We start from the raw sequence: 15,819 nt of genomic DNA, 5'->3' as shown, positions 1-15,819 counted from the left end.
GTCTCTCACCATGGACAGCCTCAATTTGAACACAGTCTGGGTAGGATATGGAAGAATGACCCATGCCCTGGTTGTCCTGCTCCAGGATGCTTTTTCTAAGCTCCCTAGTTAGGCCCTGTCAGAGGCCTGCCCCTCCCCAACACAGCTTCATACTAAGTCGAACCACCCTTGCTTCCTGAGCTGTTTCTCCTTTTCCTCACCCTGGGAGACTCCAAAGCCATAATTTCTGCAAGAGGAAAAGAGCGAATCCTAAAGACAACCCTTGTAGGGGCGCCTTTCTAGTGCCAGCTTGCTCTCCCAGTTACCTGAGAGGCTGAGGCAGGATATTTGCAAGCTCAAGACCTGCCTGGGTTGCAGAGTGAGCTCAAAGCCAGCCTGAGTAATTTATCGAGACGCTGTTTCAAAATAAAGGCAGTTCAAAGTACCACGAAGATAAAATGTGTGTAGGGAGACCTTTGCTCACACAGGAGGTGGCTCACCGGAAGACCTGAGGGTCTTTGGAGAAATCTAAGGCAATACGGTGGGTGAAGGCAGAGTGTTACCCTGGATAAAGGTCTCACCGAAGTAAGCAGGAGGTGAGTTGAGCCTAGGAAAGGATGAGAAGTGTGTCAGGAGAGGAGCACGTTTACAAATCTACAAAATCTGCACACAGGAGCACGTTGAGTATGGCTTTGGGAAGAGATAGGAAGATAGGAGAGGGTTGAAATGGAATAAGAAAGAAATGCCCTCATTAGCCACACAAAGAAATTCAAGACAAGAGTTCCGCTTTGGTAAGATCTCAGGACAGCAGGACAGTCTCTGGATCTGGAGGGCAGTCAGTTCTAGAAAGTGTGTTCCAAAGAGAAGTAAGCCGGACTGGATTCTCTCTTCCAGGATCTGGGAACTGCCTTCTGGGAAGTCTTGTTTTCCGAGCCCAGAAAATTAGCGTTCCAGCAGGAGGCAGCAGCGAGCTGTGCAGGGCTGGCCGCAGGAAGGGAGAAAGCAAGGTGCTAAAAAGGCCAGGCCTCTGGTAGCGATCCCTAGCCGGAAACTGGGGAAGTAGGGCCTGCTGGCTTGCTCACCCTAACTCCCTCTCAGCTGCTTCTAGCATGGATCTTTCCCTAATGTAAAACTGTAGAGCTTGCCTCCCTAAGTTCCTTGCTTTTGTGGGCACCTTTATCTGAAAGTTAGGGAGGGTGGGGTGCTGCTTCTTGTCCAAGGCTTGATTTCTATAGTTACTGACCAGGTTTTCTCCTGAGGACACATTGATTCCCCCTTTAAAGGCTGGTCAGGAGCAAAGGCAACACCTCCCCCAAATGATAGCTACAGGCTACTTCCTTCTCCCCAACGACACATCTTCCCTGCTTTTTAGAATTGCAGCTAATTGATTATTTTTTTTGGGGGGGGGATGGAAACCACAAACCTTTTATACAATACGAAGCTTTGCTTTTTATTTTTTATTTTTAATTTTCCTTTATTTTTCTTGGTCCCCTTCCCTCCTCCGATTGAAGACAGATAAGCTGAGGAGGGTGGGCAGATGCAGGATGAGGTCCCCTGTGCTGATGGGCTATCACTGTGGGCAGATACAGTTTCCTGTGGGCTCTAGGGAAGCTCCTCGAGTTGCTGTGTTCTGGTGAGCAGCCGGACCAATAAACCTGCTTTTCTAAAAGGATTTGTGTGGGGTTATATTGTCCAAAGCACTTGCTGAGGGTGTTGTTGAACTAAGGGAAAGCAGGAGTGAAACAGGGAAAGAGGAGGGGGAGAGGAAGAGGGGGAAGGAAGGAGGGAAGGAGTGGGGTATACATTTGCCTGGCTTCCTAGAGTGGGGCTGGGGTGGCAGAGGCAGATAACAATGGCCAAGATATTGAGCATTCTCTACTGGAATGCTTTTTAACATTGTGTTCTACAATCATTATTTGACCTGGTAGTACTCCAAGTTAGATTCCTGTCATTCCTTTCAGAGCAGAGGAAACAGTGACCTGTCTAAGGTCGCACAGCAACTAATCTGGCTGCACCAACTGTTTAAAGGTCGAAATCGGCAGTCTGGGTCCTGTCTGGATCTACTTCCCCAGGGCTAGGGACTTAACCTCCAGATGTTCCTCCACCCCAGTCATAGGCCTGGAGGAGGACGGGAATAAGAGGCTGCCCCAGAGGACTGCACATGAGAGAGAGAACAGTGGTACATCTACGCACCAGGGGAACCCACACATCAGTTTCACTCTCTAGCAACTCTCCATTGTCTGGTCACCTCTCCTTGGACCAACTATACCCTGCCTGTCAGTGATGAATTTCATGAAACAATGGGGCTTTTGACATCCTGTGGGTTCCGACTGCCTCAGAATCTCAGGAAAGGTGTCCCTTGTAAAAGTAATGCCATTTCTGGGTCTGCAGCCCACCCTTGTGCTCCTACCTGAAACAGGCTGAGTTCTTAGGAGCTGCACACACATTCCTCTCTGTGCACCTCCAGCTGCAGAGTCCATGAGGCCAGAGTTCCAAGTCCTCCATAAAGGCTTGGCTTCCCACCGAAAGAAACTATACTGACACCGGACATTTAGAGCCTCCAAGCCGTTGATGTTCCCATCTGCCAGGAGACACAGACCCAGAGTGTCACTTCACATTCAGCTGTGAAGCAGGGAGATACCAGGGGCCCAGGTTTAACCGGATACCCTGGAGATACCCAGCTGAGTCAATTTGCTCGCCCACCAGCTTTTCCTTTGTCTGCTATTAGCTCTTCTCTCCACCCTTCTTATACTAGCAAGTTCCTTCATTGGGCCACTCTCACCCAATTCCAGTCTGGCCTTCCTCCTAGGAAGAGTATCCCTGATTCTCTGACTAGCCCCTTTAGTGGGTACCATGCACCCCATTCCCTCCTTCATCTCCCCCAAAGCCCTTCCAGAACCAGAGAGACTCCTTTCACTGTAGTGAGACAGGGGCGACTGCCCGTGGGCTTTGGATTAAATATTCCACTGCCTACTAGAAAGGAAGGATGGTGTTCCGAGGTCCCTACCCACTCGGTGTCTTCCACTAATCTATCGTTGGCATTAATTCTGACAGTTACACTGAGGCAATCAAATAGGGAAAATGTCTGCCAAGGGATCCTGTTAATGTCACCATGGATCTGTGACATCCCGTTACAGACTCAAGTTGAGTTAGCAGGTCTCTTTATAACACCTTCCAAGTCCTTATTCATTTATTCATTTATTCATTTTCTTCCTTCCTTCCTTTCTTTCTCTCTCTCTCTCTCTCTTTCTGTCTGTCTTTCTTTCTTTTTTTAAAAGATTTATTATATATTAATATACTGTAATTGTCTTCAGATACACCAGAAGAAGGCATCAGATCTCATTACAGAGGGTTGTGAATGACCATGTGGTTGCTGGGATTTGAACTCAGGACTTCCGGAAGAGCAGTCAGTGCTCTTAATTGTTGAGCCATCTCTCCAGCCCTCTGTCTGTCTGTCTTTCTGTCTTTCTTTCTTTCTTTCTTTCTTTTTTTTTTTTTTTTTGGTTCTTTTTTTCGGAGCTGGGGACCGAACCCTTGCGCTTCCTAGGTAAGCGCTCTACCACTGAGCTAAATCCCCAACCCCACTTTCTTTCTTTCTTTCTTTCTCTCTCTCTTTCTTTCCTGAGGTCCTTGGGTTTGTTTGCTTGTTTGTTTCTTTATGTTTGTGCAGTCACATGTGCACCTGGGCATGTGTGTGTAGGCTGGATTTTCCTTGGAAATCCTATTCACCATATTTGAGGCAGGGTCTGTCAGTGGCCTGGAGCTCACTAGTCGGGTTCAGCTAGACCCCACTCCCTCCCCAGGGGGGAGACTGGGAATGGAGGTCAGTGTGGCAGGCATCTACGTGAACACTGAAGACTGAACTCAGGGCCTTGCACTTAAAAAGGAAGAGCTTACCGCTATTTTTCCCAGCCCCCCTTTTGCTTTTATTTCCTTTTTTTTTTTTTTGCTTTTGTTTTTGAGACAGCCTTACACTGTGTGTGTGTGTGTGTGTGTGTGCGTGCCAGTATGTTACTTCATTACACACACACACACACACACACACACACACACACGCACACACAAGTTAAACTCCTGGCCACTGTTGATAATATCCTTAAAACTCTGGCCTCTGCCTCAGTTTTTGCTGCTTCTCAACATGTTGACATTGCTGGCCAAAGATGAACCATTTTCAGGCCTATGGGTCTCTGCTTGGGCTGTTCACCACCTCTGGATTTTTCCTTCCTTCCCTCCTTCCTTCCCTCCCTCCCTTCCTTCCATTCCAGACAGGACTTTCCCATCTAGTCTTGGCTGTCCTGGCTCTAGAGCTATGTAGATCATGCTGACCTCTAACTCAGACCTGCCTGCCTCTGCCTAAAGGCATGTCCCCATAACCCCTGTGTGCGTCTCTCTTTTTGTTTGTTTTTCGGTTTTGGTAGTCCTAGAAGTGGAACCGGTTCTAGCATGTGAGACTTCACATGCTAGGCAAGTGGTCTGCCGCTGAACCATACTCTGAGACGCCTTCATCTTTCCTCTTACATCAACCTCCTTTTTTTTTTTTTTTTTTTGGTTCTTTTTTTCGGAGCTGGGGACCGAATCCAGGGCCTTGCGCTTCCTAGGTAAGCGCTCTACCACTGAGCTAAATCCCCAGCCCCACATCAACCTCCTTTTAAAAAGATTTTTAAAACCGTGTGTGCGTGGGAACCTTTATGAGTTTCTATGTAGCAAGTGCAGGAACCCCCCACCCCCCCCAGAGGCTTAACAAAAAGGATATCAGATTCCCTGGAACTGGAGTTACAGGCGGTTGTGAACTGCTGTGTTGGTACTGGGAATTAAATCCGGGTTCTCTGCAAGAGCAGCTAGCATGCGTAACCACCGAGCCTCTTCTTAGCGTCCGTCTTAGTCATAGTAATCACCACAGACAGCCCTTAGAGCCTCATATAAGTAAACATATTAGCAAACATTGATCGAATGGGTGGATAAAATTTAAAGTTCTTCATCTCCTAAGTGTCGCAAACTCATCTCTGAAAACCAACAGACAAAACACTAAAATCGAAAACAAATCCGGAGTAAATTTCTGTAACAGAAAGTTCCCAGACTCAGAGTTGGCCCAGTGGTTGGGAGAGCGTACTGCTCCAGCAGAGACATTGAGTTTGGATCTTAGTGTCTTTGGTGGGTGCCTCATATCTACCTCTGACTTCAGCTGCAGTTCGGCCTCTAGCCTCCAAAGGTGCTTGCATGCATATGCAATATCCATACACAAGCGCACATATGTTACATAATAAAAACCAATTACTGACTGCTCATCCAGAGGACCTGGGTTCAATTCCCAGCACATATATGGCAGTTCACAACCATCTGTGGCTCTAGTTCCAGGGTATCTGATGCCCTTTTCTGGTCTCTGAAGGCACCAGAGATGCACATGGTGTCCATCCATCCATCCATCCATCCATCCATCCATCCATACATGCCAAACATCCATATGCACAAATAAAAATGAAATGAAATACAATGAATAAGCAAATAGATATTTTTGGGGAAAACTTCCCTCAAATAAGCTCATATGTAATTGATATCATACCAGAATCTGATACAATATAGCCAGAATTATAGCTCCCTTGTTTCTTTTCCTGTGTTACAATGCCTTATTCTGTAAATAAGACACATGTTTTCCATGTGGCGGTGAAGATGACTGGCAGCAGCTGCAGTCTGATGGCCTAACAACTGAGCATCCCCAGGGAGGGGCTCTGCTTTCCAGATACTTTTAGCTACAATGTTAGCTGGGATGCTAGTTGGCCTCTTTAGGTTTTCTGTGCCTCTGGAAATAACAATTAGGTGATCACTTCTAGACTCCCTTCCTCCCAACCTAAAACATGGACTGAGGAGTGAATGTGGCCAGGCGTGGGGGCCCACGGCTGTAATCTCAGCACCCTGAAGGTGGAACCAGGGAGATCTCAAGGTAGATCTTTGCCTGGGTAATGTAAGCAAGTTCAAGGCCAGCCTAAGCAACCTAATGAAAACCTTTCCTCCCTTCCTCCTCCTCCTCCTCCTCCTCCTCCTCCTCCTCCTCCTCCTCCTCCTCCTCCTCCCCCCTCTTCCTTCCTCCTCCTCCTCCTCCTCCTCCTCCTCCTCCTCCTCCTCCTCCTCCTCCTCCTCCTCCTCCTCCTCCTCCTGTTTGTCTGTTTGTTTTGTTTCTTTAGAAACAGGGTTTCTCTTAGTAACAGCTTTGGCTGCCCTGGAACTCTCTCTGTAGACCAGGCTGACCAAACAGCCTGCCTCTGCTACCCACGTGCTGGGATTCTAGGTGTGTGCCATCTCACCATTAGGCTGAGAACCTTTCTTAAGAAAAAAAAATTAAAATACTGGGGGTAAAACTCAGGGGTGTGTTTTGTCTTGAATGAGTAAGGAAAGCCCTTCATCAATGCCTGTATAACAAAACCAAAGAGAACACACACACACACACACACACACACACACACAGAGAGAGAGAGAGAGAGAGAGAGAGAGAGAGAAAGAGAGAGACAGAGAGACAGAGAGAGACAGACAGAGAGAGAGACAGAGAAAGAGACAGACAGAGAGAGAGACAGAGAAAGAGACAGAGACAGAGATAGACAGAGAGACAGACAGAGACAGAGATAGACAGAGCAAGGAATAAAAGACTGAGGATATAGCTCAGTGATAAAACATGTTTTTACAAGGCACTATATTCAATCACCGATCACAAAAGAAGAGGAGGAGGAGGAGGAGAAAGAAAGGGTGAAGGAGAGTCATTTGCCTGAAGGGCAAAAGAAACCAAGTCAGTGATAGCAACAGAAAGGGAGAGGAAAATGTACAGAGAAAAGCAAGTGCTCATTCTAAATGACATCTGTGCCTCTGTACTGAGAGCCAGCATCTAAAATGACAACAAGCTCCTGTCCTTGAAAGGGTTTGCAATTAGTGGTAGAGGCAGATGTTCAAAATAGCTTCAAAGGCAGAAGAGCCGAGACAACATACAAAGCTCATCGACAATGCTCCCCGCTCCCTTGGCCTCTGCAGGGAATGTGGAAAACTTAAAAGAGGGTGGGCCTTTTGAATTGCTGTTCTAAACACAGGTAGCATTTCAGCATTGCTAGGGTGCAGAAGTATCGTGTTGACTGATTTTCAGATCATCACGCCTAAACATGTCTTAAACACTATTGCATCAGGGTTTTCGTTTGTTTGTTTGTTTTCTTTTGGTTAAAAGTACAACCATATGTTACTTAAGTCCAAGGGCCATTTTCACATTGTGCAAACATCACACGGTGAACTTTTATATAAACCGAGGGGCTCGGATATCACCAGAGGGTAACAGTCTTAGGGAACCACTGGAGTGCATGCAATCCATCATGGACTGAAAGGTTGTCATGTGACACAGGATTTTAAGAGAAAGGACGTTGGCTAGTTGGAAGGAAAAAGGATAGTGCATGTTGGACAGCAGCCAAGACAGCCCTTGGTCTCCAAAGGATCCCTGAGCACACACTAAAAAGAGTAGGGCTGGGGGATCTCCAGGGACTCTTACAGATGTGGTTGATGGACAGCCTTCTCTGAGGTGATGACGTTAATGGAGTTCAGCTCTAAGGGCTTTCAGGCTCTTTGTCTCAGTTTCAAACTCCACTCGCCTGGTGGAGAGAACCTGATTAAATCAGTTAACACTAATGTTCACCCTGGATTTAATAATCTATAGCTAGGAGGACAGGATCCTAGCTATGTGTGTGTATGTGTGTACATGTTTCTGATGTGTGCATATGTTTATGTGTGTAGAACAGAAGACAACCTATGATGTCATTCCCGTGGAATGCTGGCCACTTGTTTTGTTTTCTTTAATATATAGAAATATATACATTATTTATTAACATACACATTATACACAAATATATGTGCATTATAAATTAATAAATAACACACACACATATATATGTGCACATGTTATACGTGTAAGTGTTCATGTATGTTGGTTGCATGAAAACAAAGAGATGAAGCAGGGTGGTTCCCCCAGGCAAAACAAAGAGTGGGCAAAAGGGTGGTGGTGGAAAGACAGCAAGTTAGTATAAAAGACACCTTGCATGAAAGACATCTTTATTTTTGTAGCTCAATCTGGCCTCAAACTTACAGAGATGTGGCTGTCTCTGGCTCCCAAGTGTACTACCATGCCTGGTGTTTATTTTTATTTATTTTTCGAGATAGAGACAGGATTTCATATAGCCAAGGCTGGTTTCACACTCACTATGTCGTAGAGGATGACCAATGAGTGCCTCCTGCTTCCCCCACTCAAGTGCTGGGATTCTAGGGATGTGCCGCCATACCAAGCTGAGATCTTGCTTTGTAGAAGAGGAAACGGAATGAAACATTTTACAGGAATGCTACAAATGCAAGGGGAGAAAGACATTTCTCTGTACTGAGTGAAACCTAACTTAAGAGAGGCCAATAAAAAGCCATTCTTTTTTTTTTTTTTTCTGTTTGTTTGTTTCTTTTTTTTTTTTCTTTTTTTCAGAGCTGGAGACCGAACCCAGGGCCTTGCGCTTGCTAGGCAAGCGCTCTACCACTGAGCTAAATCTCCAACCCCTAAAAAGCCATTCTTTTTTTTTTTTTTTTTTTTTTTTTGGTTCTTTTTTTTTCCGGAGCTGGGGACCGAACCCAGGGCCTTGCGCTTCCTAGGCAAGCGCTCTACCACTGAGCTAAATCCCCAACCCCCTAAAAAGCCATTCTTGAAGTGAATAGATTAGATGAGTTGGTTGAAGGATGAAGGACTTAGAAACTTAAGTAAATAAAGGAGAAACATGTAGAATTAGAGACAGGGGTTTGGAAATGTGGCTCGTCCTCAGCACACCAAAATCAAGTCAAGTAAACAAAGATAGGACAGCCCTCCTTTAGGAAATGGTGGGTCTAAAAAGTGAGTAACCTGTGGCATGATTAGAAAAGGGAGGGCCATCTGTTGTGGTTTGAATGACAAACGACCTCATAGGCCTATATATTTGAATGCTAGGACACCTGGTTGATGTCACTGTTTTGGGAAGGATGAGGAGGAGTGACCTTGTTGGATAAGATGTGTTACTGAGGGCGTTGGCTTTGAGATTTCAGAAGTCCACACAAGCCAAGTCTAGTCTTGCTCTCTCTGCCTCCCACTTTCAGATCAGCATGCAAAGCTCTTAGCTACTGCTCCAGCACAATGCTTGCCCTCCTGCTGCCATGATGATCGTGGACTCACCTGAAACTATACACAAGCTCTCAATTAAATGCTCAACGAGGCATTTAATTAATTAATTAATAACAAAATATTGTTAATTGCCTTAGTCATAGTGTTTCTTCCCACCAATAGAAAACTAAGACACCTTCTTACTGGTTCAGGACCCTTTCATAAGCACCACATTGGGCTATTCTGGTGTATATGGACATCCCTTGCTCAGAATGCCCTGCTCCTTCCCCACATGGCTTCACATCTGTGGGCTGATACCCCTGTCCCTGTCCCCAGCTGCTTTGTCAAGTAAGGGTGGATGTCAAGTCCTGTCTGGGTCAATGAACTTTAAGGTTCTGACAGTTTTGAGTGGATGGTCATAGAACTGAACATTTCCAATCAAGTCATGACAGAGGGCAGGGCTTTAGTGGGACACCCCACAAACTCCTGGTCCTGGAATTGCCTTTCCCACAGCATGGTTGCCCAAGTTTTTGTTTTCCAATTTGAGAACAATTTCAGCTTCCTCCCTTCTTTAAACATTTTTTTTTAAGATTTATTTATCTATTCTATATAAGTACACTGTAGCTGTCTTCAGGCACACCAGAAGAGAGCATCAGATCAGATCCCATTACAGATGGTTGTGAGCCACCATGTGGTTGCTGGGAATTGAACTCAGAACCTCTGGAAGAGCAGTCAGTGCTCTTAACCGCTGAGCCATCTCTCCAGCCCTAAACATTTTTTTTAAAACCCAAATATACTTACATCTTTGTTTGCTTTCCTCTCCCATGTATCCATCTTGCCCCTTGCTCTCTCTTAAATTCATGGTCACTATCTCTTCATCGTGTGTGTGTGTGTGTGTGTGTGTGTGTGTGTGTGTAGGTTAAATATACATCACACATATGTCATATATACATGTATGATGTATATTTAACATGTATATACATATATATGTATGTATATATTTTCTAAATATATAGACACAACTTGCTCAGTCTGTAACATGTTACTTTCAGATTTATGATTCCAGGGCCAACCACTTGGTATTAGATAACCAGTTGAGGGCTTTCACTGGGGAAGACAGTTTCTCCCATTCTCAGCATTCCTTAGTTGTCTATAGTTCCTTGTCTAGGGTTGGGGCTCTGTGACATTTCCCTGTCACACTAGCTTGTTAGTGTCATCAGTGTTCCAGTCTTGTTTAGGCTGCCATGCTGTTGGAACGTCACAGCCGTAGCTCCACTGACATTGCTAGAAGCCACAGTCTCACAGCAGACATGGTTCCTCCTCCGGCTTTTACAATGTTTCCATTCTCTCTTTTAAGATGTTCCCTAGGCCTTAGGTGCAGGGCTATAGGTGTGTTCCAGATGGATCGGTTGGGGCTGGACACCACACTATCCTTTGTTCTCAACATTTTGGTTGGTTGTGGTTTTCTATAATGGCCTCTCTGTTGCAAAGAGAAGCTTCTTTGTGGAGGGGTAAGAACTACACTAATTTGCTGAGGGACAATGAAGACGGCCAACAGCATGCGGTTCTATAGCAAAATCAAATTTTGGAGAAAAGACATCAACTCTGATGAGGTTCTCGGTGCCTACAAGAGTCCTGTCCTGTAGGGGGCAGAAGCCACTTTGAAGCACGTGTAGTAAGGACATAGGGGTAGCGATGGTGGAAGGGAGGCACCTTGAGGAAATATCAGGCTCAAGACAGGAAAAAGAAAACAGAGACGGAAGAGAGGGAAGAAAAGCAAGTGAGGAGAAGGAGAGAAGAGGAATGAGATCAGCGGCTCATACCTAGGCATTCATTTTTGGAGGGAAGGGAGGAAGAGGGCAGGGTCTTGCTCTGTAGACCAGGCTGGCCTCAAACTCACAGTGATCTGTGCCAGGATTAAGGGCAAGTGCCACCATGCTTATTCATAAAATACTTATTATTATTTTTTTTTACACTTGATCTTAGCCAAAAGGCCGAGAAGCGATTTTTTTTAAAGATTTATTTATTCATTTATTATATATGAGTACACTGTAGCTGTCTTCAGATACACCAGAAGAGGGCATCGGATCTCTTTACAGATGGTTGTGAGCCACCATGTGGTTGCTGGGAATTGAACTCATGACCTCTGGAAGAGCAGTCGGGTGCTCTTAACCACTGAGCCATCTCTCCAGCCCAAAATACTTATTTTATTAATTTTATTTTATTTTATTTTATTTTTTTTGACCATACACGGTTTCTTTGTGTAGCCTTGGCTGTCCTGGAACAGGCTATGTAGACCAGACTAGGTGCAAACTCACAGAGATCCCACCTGCCTCTCAAGTACTGGGATTAAAACCATGTATCACCACCGCCCAGCTTTATTAATTTTAATTATGTACACGTATGGTATGTGTCTGAGTATGAGTACCTGCACGTTAGTGCAGGCACCCACAAAGGTCAGAAGAGGGTCCCAGATCTCTTGGAGCTGGAGTTACAGAAAGTTATGCTCTGTCTGACCTAAGTGCTGGGGGGCCCATCTTGGGTACTCTGTAACCACTGAACCGTTTCTCTAGCCTTTTTTTTTTTTTTTTTTTTTTTTTGACAGAGTCTCATGTATCCTATGCTAGCCTTGAACTCACCAAGTAGCCAAGGATGACTTTGAACTCCAGATCCTCCTGACTCTCCCTTTAAATGCTGGGCTTACAGGTGTGTGCCAACACACCTGTTTTATGTGGCACAGAGGATGAAATCCAGATCTTCACTTAAGCTTGGCAAACATTTGACTAACAGAGCTACATCCATAGCCCTCACTCATTAGTTATCAAGCACGAATACATGGCGTGTATTGAGCTGGGCACTAGCAAGACAAAGGCACAGACAACCATTTTCCTGGAACTACCAGTGTGATGAAGACCCAGCTAAGGCTGGACCGAAAAAGAAGACTTGTGATGAGCTAACAGGAAGCTGGACAGAGAGACAGAGACGAAGAGGTGGGAAACTATTTTAGATAGAGGTGATTAGATCAAACCTGTCTGAGTAAGACAAAAAAAACGTGGGAAGGGACCAGCTATGCCAAAGCCAGGGAAGGGACAGTGACATCATCGGCAAAGTCCCCAAGCTGGGAAATGGTCTGGCTGGAATCCAGTGGGCAGCAGGAAGCCCTGGTAGTGAGCAGGACTTTGAAGGGTGAGATAAAGAACTCTTTCTATCCTAGGACCCTACAGGAAGTCACTGTAGGAACAGAATGACAGGGTATGAATAATGACTTAAGCAATGTAGGAAAAAACCTTGGCCTTGAATGGGGAGAATGGGGAGGACCATTCTGTAGGCAGGAGGGGAGAAGCCCGAATGTTGATGCCTGGGCAGTGTTCTGTAGGAGAGTCTAAAGATGTTGCAAATAAATAAACCTGCCAATTTCTGTGAAGCTAAGGACAAGACTCACACAGTTTTGTCTGAGTCTTACTGTGCTGTAGACACACGAGGAATCCAGCCAGAGACACACGAGGATCCCAGCATCCAAGTTGCTTCTTAGACTACGTGATCACTTCAGCAACTTAATGCTCACTTCTCAAGGCACTTCTCCAAATCTTGTCTTTGCCAAATCTTGTCTTTTATGTAGGACCAAGAAGACCTCCTCTGGGGAACAGAGAGTAAACATAACATTTCTAGAAACTTACAAAGTTGGGTTAGCCTCAGTTCTTGAGCTAGCCCACAGTTCCTGAATCTTCCAGGTGATAAATGGAAAACTAACTTGTTACCTATTGCCATGTGATGACCCACTCCTAAATTTATTATTATTATTTTAAAAGATTTATTCATTTATTATATGTAAGTACACTGTAGCTGTCTTCAGACACACCAGAAGAGGGCATCAGATCCCATTACAGATGGTTGTGAGTCACCATGTGGTTGCTGGGATTTGAACTCAGGACCTCTGGAAGAGCAGTCGGTGCTCTTAACCACTGAGCCATCTCTCCAGCCCCACATACATTTTCTTAAAGATGTATTTACTTTTACTTCACGTATCTGAGTGCTTTGCCCACATTGAGTATGTGCACTGAGTACATACAGTGAACTAAAGGAGTTGTAGGTGGTTGTGAACCACAGTGTGGATGCTAAGAACTGAACCCAGGTCCTCTCCGAAGACAGTGAGGGCTTTTGTTGTTGTTGTTGTTGTTGTCGTTGTTACTGTTGCTTTTGAGGACAAGGTTTCACTATGTAGCTCTTGCTGGTCTGGAACTAGCTGTGTAAGTCAGGCTGGCTTTGAACTCACAGAGACCCATCTGCCTTTGCCTAAATGCTGGGATTAATGTTTAATGATATGGGTCCCTACTCCTGACCCTCAGCGAATGCTCCTAACTGCTCCCCCATCTCTCCAGCCCCCTAGTCCTGTATTTAGTCATTCAAAGCAATGGCAGTTTATTTTGCTTATGGATTTACCATCTTGGTAGATTTTAGCTTTAACGAATCACCTCTGTTTTTCGCGGCCTCTGTTAGTTTGGCACAAAAGCTGGGATCTGGACACACTAGGGGCTGGCTGGCTTTCATGGTACGCTTGCTGTCAACTGAACTGTAGCTGGGTTCTTAGTCAGAACACCTTCACGGAGCCTCCTTCTTCCACACAACCCGGTAGCTGGTTTCCAAGGGTGAATGTCGAAGCCAGCGTCAGGTGGAAGCTGTATGACCTCAGAATGCACACAGCCATATTTCTGCTTCTGCTGGGTGTCCTGGTATATACTTGTAATGGCAACACTCAGGAGATGGGGGGGAGGGGATCGCGTTCAAGGCTGACCTGGGCTACATGAGACCCAGTCTCAGAGAACCAGGAAAAAATAAATCAAGTCCTTCAGAGAATGGGATTATGTTAGTTATTCAGACTACTTATAGGTGGGAGAACTGTAGGGGTGTGCAGATATGCAAGCTCACGGGATGTGTTTTGAAATAAAGTCTCATGTAGCCCAGGCTGGCCTTGAACACTTGCTAAGTACTACTGCTATCCTCCTGTCCTGCCTCAGCCTCCTGAGCACCGATTACAGAGTGAAGTAGGGATTTCTGGTTTCCTTGGAGACTCCGTTGCGTCATGTGATGCTTTGTTGGAGAGGACACCTGAGAGGATGAGTAGGTGATGTTTGGAAAGAGTATAAGGATAGCCCGATAGACAGTGGGTAATGCTCTTGCATGGTTCCCTTGCAACTCTTAGTTGGTCATAGTTGGGCTTTGCTGATACTGGTCTTCGATGATGATGCTCTGGCATTAGGCCTCACTTTCTTCACTTATCTTCACTTGCCGTGACTTCGTACAGAGCCTCAAAGTTTCTTCTGGATCAAGCCACTGCTACTGATTTGTATTTGGTGTTTTGCTTGGGACTGGACTGCTAACAATGAAGATTGGAATCTCCCTGAAGAACAAGTCCACAACCCCCATTTCCTATCAATCTTTCTTTCCCCCCACCTCTGCGGGTAGTGGGCTAGAAGGGAGGTTGAAGCAGAACCATAGGTAAGGTAGGTTTTGAAATGTCTAAGCCTACAACAGAGTACTGGATTACAGGTGTGCAATACACATGATTATATTTTTTTCTGCCTTTTTGTTGCTTTGGCACCTCCCAAGTGGCAGGATTGTAGATGTGCTTCGCCATACTAGAGCGGTCTTTTACTTCCTAAATATTAGTTTTCTCTGCTATAGAATGAGAACTATATGCCCGTGATCCTACAATTTGAAAGGTGGGAGAAGCAGGAGTTTTAAAACCAGCCTCAGGGTTGTGGATTTAGCTCAGCGGTAGAGCGCTTGCCTAGCAGGCGCAAGGCCCTGGGTTCGATCCCCAGCTCCGGAAAAAAAAAAAAAAAAAAACAACTAAATTAGGGGCTGGGGATTTAGCTCAGTGGTAGAACGCTTACCTAGGAAGCGCAAGGCCCTGGGTTCGGTCCCCAGCTCCGAAAAAAAGAACCAAAAAAAAAAAAAAAAAAAAAAAACCCAGCCTCAGCTACAAAGTAAGTTTGAGGCAAGCCTGGGCTATAGGAAACACTGTTTCAGGAGGGGAAAAATATCTAGGCATCGTAGTTCATATCTGTAATCCCAGAATATGGGAGGGAGGGGGCTGGGGCAGAGGCAGAGGATGATTGCAAGTTCGAGGTCAGCTTGGTCTATGTAATTTATTTTTAGGCTAGCCAGAGCTACAAAGCAAGACCCTGCCTCACATCCTCTCCTCAAGATGAAAAGTAAAATATCTGTCTCACTGGTTACATTCCCAGTGTAGTTCTTGGAACATAGAAATTACTTAGTAAATGTTCATCATTAATTTGATTTATGAGGAAGTAGACCAACAAATGGATTCCTTGCACTTCAAGGTGGTGAATGCTATTCCACATGGAGGGAGGACCTGCTGAGGCTGTATAGGAAAAGAGGTTAACTTTGCTGAAAGTACATAGAGTAACCAAGAGAAGGTGATTCTTGGAAGAACCACAGTTTTCTCCTAGGGCCTAGGAGAAGAAATCCTAGGTGGAGGAGAGAATAACCACAAAGACACAAAGTTACAGAGGAACTGACACATTCAAGAGGAAGAAGATACACTTAGCTTTGGAAATAAGGATGCCTAGGAAGAGGCTGGAGTTCAGGCTGCACTGGATTTGGTGAGTCAAATCCAGAGGAAAGGAAGGGCATAGATTGAGCTCCTACTGTATGCCCAGCTTTACATTGGAGTCATGAATGCATAT

At 45.3% G+C, this 15,819-nt stretch overlaps 1 long non-coding RNA gene and 1 pseudogene across 1 annotated transcript; both read right to left on the bottom strand.

Annotated features, from left to right (window-relative positions):
- Positions 1-105: 105 nt before the first annotated feature.
- Positions 106-6,334, bottom strand: LOC148003111 (uncharacterized). Its single transcript, XR_015632120.1, has 2 exons — positions 4,003-6,334; positions 106-3,953 (listed from the first exon to the last, which is right to left on the bottom strand). It is a non-coding gene; the product is annotated as an uncharacterized LOC148003111 (long non-coding RNA).
- A 4,644-nt stretch (positions 6,335-10,978) lies between these two features.
- On the bottom strand, positions 10,979-11,115 carry LOC120095484 (U2 spliceosomal RNA; annotated as a pseudogene).
- Positions 11,116-15,819: the final 4,704 nt, after the last annotated feature.

The sequence above is a fragment of the Rattus norvegicus genome, chromosome 10 (assembly GCF_021556685.1).
Source record: "Rattus norvegicus strain SHRSP/BbbUtx chromosome 10, alternate assembly SHRSP_T2T, whole genome shotgun sequence".
In the NCBI taxonomy this organism is placed as follows: Eukaryota; Metazoa; Chordata; class Mammalia; order Rodentia; family Muridae; genus Rattus; species Rattus norvegicus.
This window is presented reverse-complemented; position numbering and strand designations above follow the sequence as displayed.